Source organism: Pygoscelis adeliae, unplaced genomic scaffold (assembly GCF_000699105.1).
Source record: "Pygoscelis adeliae isolate BGI_AS28 unplaced genomic scaffold, ASM69910v1 Scaffold289, whole genome shotgun sequence".
NCBI classification, from domain to species: Eukaryota; Metazoa; Chordata; class Aves; order Sphenisciformes; family Spheniscidae; genus Pygoscelis; species Pygoscelis adeliae.
This window is the reverse complement of record NW_008825499.1, coordinates 1,455,662-1,464,616: the sequence shown is the minus strand read 5'-3', so window position 1 is coordinate 1,464,616 and position 8,955 is coordinate 1,455,662.

The window sequence follows — 8,955 nt, the reverse complement described above, 5'->3', positions numbered from 1 at the left end:
CCTCATCCATGCTAACCAGGATGGGAGAACTACGCTGAAATTTAACTGTGACTATTCTGCAATGAAGAACCTAAGCTGAGTTGCGTACTTTTCTAGCTGACCACCCATCCTGAGTTTAACTGAACAGGAGCTATGCCCAAGACACACATTTTGAAAAATGTTGTCATCAAAAATAAGTGAAGATTTGTAAGGGTTAAGTGTTTTATACAGTCTTTGTGTACATGTTTAAAAACAAGAAAATTTAACACCCTAATATCTTAAACAATTTTCCCTAGCAGCTACATGTCAACCATGAAGAGAACCAGGATAGAATTGATAGTTTTAATACTCCTGGAACTGCACAGAAGGGAACTGATCACTGGAAACTGATCGTATAGTTCTCCTTCTCTTGCACTACATTTAAAATAAAATTTAAAAAATTAAGATCCAAGTTTAGATTAAAAAAAATTCTTAGTCTTAAAAAAATGTTTTTCCATCCAAAAGGCAAAAGAATTCAACATCATAGAGTGAAACTGGAATATGGCTACTATGAAAGCCACAAAAGCGTATTTTGTCTCTTTAGAGTGATGACTCTCACTTGGAAACACTTCTCTGTTCTTCTGAGCAGTAACAAAGAATAAACAAATGTACTCAGGTGAATTACACAGCACCAGAATGATAATCCAAATTTGTCCTCCTAAAGTCTTATCCATACAGTACAATTTAAGGATAGCTGAATACACCAAAAAAGGCTATTAGATGGACAAATTATTTTTTGCCATTTTATAGTTAACAAAAAGCTGGACAACCTGAATGGGCCAGAACACCAGTACATGTGTCCTGTCTATTCCGAGCCCTGTTACTGCTTAGTGCTAAACCACACATACTGCCAAATCATCTGGCAGGCTGTCATTGACCACTGCAACTTCACCCAATAAAATGTCATGAACACGGGTCAGGTGCAGGTGTATTTATTTTGTATGTATTTGCTGCCTCTCTACATGCCAGCACAAATAGGAACAAAAGCATATATGCCTAAAGGATCCAGTCTGTTTTCAAAAGTGATGGGGCAGACTCTGCACTGCCTTCATGTTGATACACAAAATACAGGACTAAAAAAGTAGCTGGCTGTGACAATTCACAAATCCTTGATGGGCCTGAGACTGAATAAAAGGGATGTGTTGCATGTTGGAGATGCAACACATCTCTCAAGTCCCTGAACCTCAAGGGGCACTGGGGGAACAAAGCCCCTCCCATCACAGGAGAAGATCAGGTTTGAGACCATATGAGGAACCTGAAAACACAGAAGTCTGTGGGACCTGATGAGATGCATCCCAGGGTCCTGAAGGAAATGGCAGATGTAGCTGCTAAGCAACTCTCCATTATACTTGAAAGTCATGGCAGTAAGGTGACATCCCCAGTGACAGAAGAAAAAGGAATATCACGCCCATTTTTAAAGAGGGTAATAAGAAGGACCCTGGGAACTAGCAGCCAGTTAGCCTCACCTCTGTGCCCAGTAAGATCATGAAACAGATCCTCCTGGAAGATATCTCAAAGCATATGGAAGACAGGCAGGTGATTAGAGACAGCCAACATGGCTTCACAAGCAAATCGTGCCTGACTAGTCTAGTGGCCTTCTATGATGGAGTGACTGCATCAATGGACAATGGAAGAGCAACTGATGTTGCTTGACTTCTGAAAGACCTTTAGTAACATCCCACACAAAATTCTTGCCTCTAAATTGGAGAGATATGGGTTTGATGGATGGACTGGTATATGGATAAGGAATTGGCTGGATGGCGGCATCCAAAGAGTTGCAGTCAACGGCTCAATGTCCAAATGGAGATCAGTAACAAGTGGGGTCCCTCAGGGGTCTGCACTGGGACCAGTACTGTTCAATATCTTTATTAATGGCAGAGACAGTGGGATTGAACACACCCTTAGCAAGTTTGTGGATGACACCAAGCTGAGTGGTGCAGCTGATAGGCTAGAGGGAAGGGATGCGATACAGAGGCATCATGACAGGCTTGAGGATTGGGCCCATGTGAACCTCGTGAAGTTCAACAAGGCCAAGTGCAAGGTCCTCCACCTGGAGGCAATCCCCACTGTCAATACATTCTTGGGGATGAATGGATTGAGAGCAGCCCTGCAGAGAAGGACTTGGGGATATTGGTAGATGAAAAATCAGATATGAGCCAGCAATGTGTGCTTGCAGCCCAGAAAGCCAATCATATCCTGGGCTGCATAAAAAGAAGCATAGCCAGCAGGGCAAGGGAGGTGATTTTTCCCTTCTGCTCCGCTCTTGTGAGACTCAACCTGGAGTACTGCATCCAGTTCTGTGGTCTCCAGTACAAAAAAGACACAAGTTAGAGCGAGTCCAGAGGAGGGCCATGAGAATGATCAGAGGACTGGAATACCTCTCTTCTTTGGAGAAAGGCTGAGAGAGTTGGGGTTGTTCAGCCTGGAGGAGAGAAGGCTCTTGGGAGACCTTGTTGCGGCCTTTCAATATATTAAAGGGGCTAATAAGAAAAATGGTGAGAGACTTTTTACCAAGGCCTGTAGTGACAAGAAGAGGGGCAATGGTTTTAAACTGAATTATGATAGGTTTAGATTGGACATAAGGAGGAAATATTTTATGATGAGGGTGGTGAGACACTAGAACAGGTTGCCCAGAGAAATTGTGGATGGCCCATCCCTGGAAGTGTTCGAAGTCAGGCTGGATGGGTCTCTGAGCAACCTCATCTAGTGAAAGATGTCCCTGCCCATGTCAGGGGGGTTGGACTAGATGAACTTTGAAGGTCCCATCCAACCGAAACTATTCTATCATTCCATGGTTCTATGATTACAAACACCCCATCTTCCCACATTCCAACAAATTTGAAATTGTGCATCAGAGACATTTTCCATCTTAAATTGTGCATCAGAGACACTTATAAAATATCCATAGAGTTGTCCAAAATCATCAGACTGTTACATAGCCATGTAAATGGCTGATGTGCTACAAGCAATGGGCAATTGCTACATTCATATAAGTAGGAACGTGGTTATGCAACCTTTTTGGCATTTTGGCCCAAATGAGGAAATTGTCTTACTTTTTGACAAAATCATGAGTGTCATCCATGCAAAAATCTCTATAACAAGACAAAAAGGATTAAGTTACTCCCCCTCAAAACCCCCCCAAACCATTTTCTAGATACTTCTTATTTGTTTTTCAAAGCTCAACTGACTTTGTTAAAGGGAGGTTTATAATCCATCACAACTTTCAGTTTAGTAAAATAAAGCAAAAATATATAAACAAGCAAATAATAGTATTTGCTTGGCAGGGAATATTCAGCCAGTGTTATTTCATACTTTGACTACAATTAGTATACATTTAACCTACAATCTCACCACTTTTTACTCTGGTCCCAGAACCCTTCTCAACTGCTGTCATAGCATCACGCTTTGTTTCATGAACTTCATATGCTCATGTATGTACTGTGAGGATAATTTCCCCTGCTTTCATCTGCTTTATTTATATTTTTGACCAGTTCTTTGAATTCTTGGAGGGAATGTGATAATAGAGATAGCATTGTGACAATACAAATAGCCATTCGGGAACTTATAATTACTGCATTAATAAATTGTAACACAAAACACAAAGTTATTTCTCAGTTCTTCATTCCAACCCAGTAAATTTTGACTTTTTTTTTTTTCCCAAAAAATATTCATCTTACATTAATGATAAATTGAGACAGAATTACTGTGGTAGAGCAGTACCTAGACCACAGTTGAATAGAAACTATGGAAATGTATGGAGTATAAGACAATATTAAGAAGAATGAACTATTCTAGCTGTTAAAGGAAGACCTTGCTCATATATCTTGCTCAGAAACATGATTTTATAGTTTGGATTCCTTTTGGTACCAGATACTGGTCAGTTCCTTTACCTCTTTCAATCTTGAAGGTTAATTTTTGTCCCTGTTTAATTGAAGGACAACTCTTTCAAGATTTTTAAACAAATTAAGGCTTCACTTTTTTTCTGTCTGACTCAAGATAAACTTTACTTGAAATTTTATGTTGCTATATTTCTTTTCCAAACAGGTTTATTTTATACATCAATATGTAAGAAAAATAAACAAATCCTTCTTCAAGCAATTCAAGGAAAGGACTCTACTTGTTTAAAACTCTGGGTTTTGAACCTGTGTGTTATGCTTTTCTGACAAATATTAGACTTCTGGAATGCATGAAGAGTATACCTTAAGATTTTCATCTTGACAGGACTTTGCTTTGTATCAAATAAAACATGCATTACGTGTTATCTGAGTGTGGAGCACATGAGCTTTCTTATTGTTTTTACAGTAATATGCATTTATCTCTATGCCATCGGTTGGTAATTTTCTGATGGTGCTACAGAAAAACCATGAGGAAGATGCTGCCAAGTCCTTGTTCATGCTGTGAAAGTGACTATGTTAAGCTAATTTGTGTATGTATTTTCTGGTGGTATTACATAAGCAAATGAATTTTGCTATTTTGCAGCTAGGCCAGATACTAATAAAGTTTTTATTAGCCTGGTAGAAACAGTGGTGTCTTGGGCCACTGGGCCACTTTGTATTTGTAATTTTGTAGGCTGAATAATGATCATAATGTAAACATGATCAGTCATTGAACTGACTAGAACAGGTGTCAGAACAGAACAGAATTTAATGAAAGGGAATGTCTCAGTCTCAGTAAATACTGCCTTAAACTCACAGCCTGTTAATTTAAACTGTGGGAACATAGACCACTATAAAATCCTAGCAAATAAATCTTCTACTAAAATATTAAAATATAAAGATCAATAGGATGAAGATGAAATGTTAGTAACATTACTAAACATGAACAAAAATCATGTTGTGCTTAAATGAGATGTTCTTTTATTGTTTGATAACTTACATATAGAAACACTATCAAACATAAACAATGCTATTATGTTTGCATGTGTGTGTACAGAGTCCCATAATCTTTTTTCAGACATGCCAATAAATCACTTCAGATGCTGTAAGGAATTTCTCCAAAACTTGCACATTCAAAGACACATGTAATTTTACAAAATGTTTCTCATTTTTTAAGAAGCAGAAAATTATTAGATTGATTATTTTGTCCTAGAAAAAAATCAGACCCTGACTCAAGGGCTTCCTCTTCTGCCTCCTGTCGTAGGAATCAAGCCCTTTACCCTCACCACTGAGTTCAGCTGGCAGCATCCCCTTGTAGTTTTTAACCCAAATGCCATTGGGTGGTGGTTTGTCTTTAAAAAATTGCATAGGGTGTCCCTCTACAGGACTTGCCCAGGACCTCAGAGGACAAGCATGGTGCTCTACCATGCTTTCTACTTGAAAGCCAGTTCTGCTGTTTGAAAAGCATCATCAGGCACGGCTGGTTGATGTGGAATAAGAGCCAGTGCACATTGCTGGGCCAGATCTACATCAAAGCAGGCTCTGTGTACTGAGAACAGAGTACTCAGGGCTCTGGGTTTCAGTACTGTCATCTGTAGGAAAACCCTTCCCTCATTCTGCAACACCCACAGCTCAGGGGCTTGGAAGTAGTAGATGTAGGGGAAGAAAAATACGCTGTTTCCATTGCCACATAAACACACAGCAGCACTCTCACCACAAGAAGATCTATAAGCAATACTGTAGCATCAGTAAAAAGGCAAAACCAGACCACAGTCTATCACACTGGCAGATATTTTCCTAAGCCTCTGACTGAAAACTGCCTCATCTTCACCTGAAACTTAAAGGCAAAGATATGCTTAGCAGCCTGTTCACTCACACAGAGACCAAAGAAATTGTGTAGAAAGACTTCAGGCTTGTATAAATCAAATACACATGGAGTTTTCTGTCTTACAGTTGTGTTTGTCCTGGGCCTTAGAACCAAGACCACTCAGTGTGAGTAATGACATTTTCAGGAGGTAAGAACTTGAAGATAAAATAATTGCAACTGTCCTCCCAAGTTGTTCAAATAATCCCTTCAAATCAGCATGGCAACATCACTAACACATGCTGAGATTGTCTGTGGTTATGGATAAATGCACCTTGATTTGTTTTCCACTCGTGAACCCTCTGAAAGTAGCTGTAGCAGAGCTCAGCTTTGAGGGAAGACAAAGGTATTTGTTGAGTGACCTAACAGCACTGCATTCCCAGCAAGGCTTGTGGGTTTTCATCTGATTTGATTTACAGTAGGATGGGATCTTCTTTTCTATGTAAACCTTTGGTGTGATGCAAATACAGTTTCTGCATGTGGTATTGTCAGTTGAGGAAACCAAAATGGAAAGTTTACTTTCAGGTCACCATTTATCCCTACCCAGCTGAACTTCACAGCTTTAGGAAGTGTCCCCTGTGTGCCTACAGTTTTAGGAAAGCACCTCAGGGTCTCCTCTGAGCACAGAAGCAAGTCAGACACACATATGGTCAGAGCAAAACAGACCTATTTTCCTGTTTTGCTGTGCCAATCTAGCTCAGGGCTGCTCAGCAGTTCCTGCGATTAGCCTCACCCGCATGATTTGCTTCTCCTTATATCCCCTTTTTCCCCTCCTTGTCATGTTCTTCCTTTTAACATCCTCATCCCCTTCCAAATACAGTCCACCATGTTGACTCATTCCCCGGTGGTCCTGCGTTTGCTGACTTCATGCCTTTACTTGATACTTGTGATGGGATTGTCTTCATAACGCCCATCGTTGGTCAGCAGCTTCTTTAAACTAGTACTCTCCTTTTTGGTGTTTCTTATTTCCACCATTTTTCATGTTTCTGTCTTGTTAGGTCAGGGCTGGCTGTCTGCATGCGCAGATACGTTGGTATGTCACACACACAGACCTTCCAGCACCTTATACTTCCACTCTTCTCCCCGAGCCTTGCTCCTCAGTGAACAATGTCCCTCATGTTGCACCATGGCTGAGTGATCCTGCGCAGAGGTCCATGGATGTGGCTGTGCCTTCTGCAGGGTTCTACACAGCCTATTGATAGGGTGTTACACTGGGGGAAGGAGAAGAACGAGGAGTTAAAACACACAAAACTCTGTAGTGTTCAGGCTGTAGTAGCTCAGTGCCAAACTCACCTAAGAAGAAAGGTGGAAACATTTCAGAGAACTGTCAGTCCAGAAATGCTTGGATTTTGCCACAAATTTTACTCTTTTTTTGTTATTATTTTCACTGTAGTAAAGAACAGGGGTAAAATTAAAATATCAATAATTTCCAAACGCTGGAAATGCCATTTGAAGGTCTATATACTTAGAAACCGGTGGATATGGTTCTGTGTAAACAAAGCCCCTGTGTTTATCAGTATGCGCATGCCATTTTCCTAGGGTGCCTGTCCATGCTCCTTTGCGCTTACCTGATTCCGCTAGCTGCAGTGAGACCCTGGTGACCCAGCCATCCCCACCATCCTAATGCCTGCTGCAAGGTGTGGACAGTGGGGGGACGGTATCACAGACAGACGTGGTGACTGAGCAAAGGGTGCACAGGAAGACTGTGGTGATGCAAAGGGCTGAACACAGGTCACCTGTGTTCCCTGGTCTCCATGCAGAGCACCCCACACAGAAATTTTCTCAGCGTGCCTTTGGGACCAGCCAGCCATTTCCAAGAAGACTGTAAGAAAAGGAGCTTCCTCTTCTGGCTGTTTACTTTCAGTTTCAGCCTGGAGAGCAAGATATGCTGGTTAACATGGAATTGAGATCTGAGACAAAGACCTGTCTCCAGGCTCTCCAGCACCTCACAGCCAGCGCTGTCAGAGCAGAGGTATTTCCAGCACAAAGCTGACCCAGTATTGTTGCTCTTCCTGACTCCTGTGTAACCCTCTATCATAATACTGTCATGGCTAGTAAATAGGCCATAAACTTTTAAAGTAATTTGCAAGACCTGTGGACTGAGGCTTGTCAGGTTTGCTCTCTCTGAACTTTCCTTAACTTTCCTGTAGCTTTGTTTTGCTTCTCTTAGCTGTGACAGCAATTTCTCCAACTGACCAGTGTCTTTGCCTGATTTGTTTCACTTTTGCTTCTCTTTGTGTGGTACAACCATAATTTTATACAGACAGCAATGACAAGCAGTTATTCTGTGTGGAATGAGATACACACAATAGCAACATGATGACAAGGTGTTGAGAAATACAGACCTGGCAGGACAGCAGAGGCCTTGAGAAATGGAGACACAGGATGTGGCATAGAGGAGCACAGCTGCAAACAACTTGCCCATGGTCAGCTAAAGTGCAGGCCTGGAGCTGGACAAAACTGGGTTTAGGGGTAACAAAGAGAACAAAGAGATAACATATTGAGATGGCACGAGGCGTAGTAAATTTGGATATATCAGCAAACATATAAAAATGATCCCAAGTGGATCCTAGAGGGAGAAAGAAGAAATCATCGACATGAACATCATATTCTTCCTGGCAAAGGACTCCAGATGCTGACAGCTCATGACAACATCCCCCACTACCACCATCAGTGTGAAAGCACTAGAATACAGGGTAGCAGTGGAAAGGTGAGCACAGCACCAAGGAAACGGGTGAAGTGAAGGAGTGTGTGTGTGTGTTACAATTTCATAGAAGTACTCTAGCTGTATTGCTATTCCTTCATTTTTGTAACAATTAGACCTGGATTAATACTGAATAGTCTGTTTATATTTCAGTTATACTAACAATAGATTCCTGGCTTTACTTCTTCCTTGATATGATTCCTCCTTGACCATAAACAACATTTTTGGTGTAGCAACTGACAACAGGAAATTCAGAAGGTCTGTGTTTCCTGCGCACGCATAATGCATTACAAGGGACTGTGCTCCATTAACCTTTTTTTCAGCATTGGGAAATACAGGAGGTCTGTTTTTTTGTCCTACTAGTCTCACTGCGATCAATGCAGCAGCAATTCTGGCTGCCTGGGTTGATCTTCACCCCAGAACGGCAACATACATGGAGATAATTCTGTTACCCATTTTAGGTTTTTCTTAGAGGTGCTTTTCAAAAAACAGCA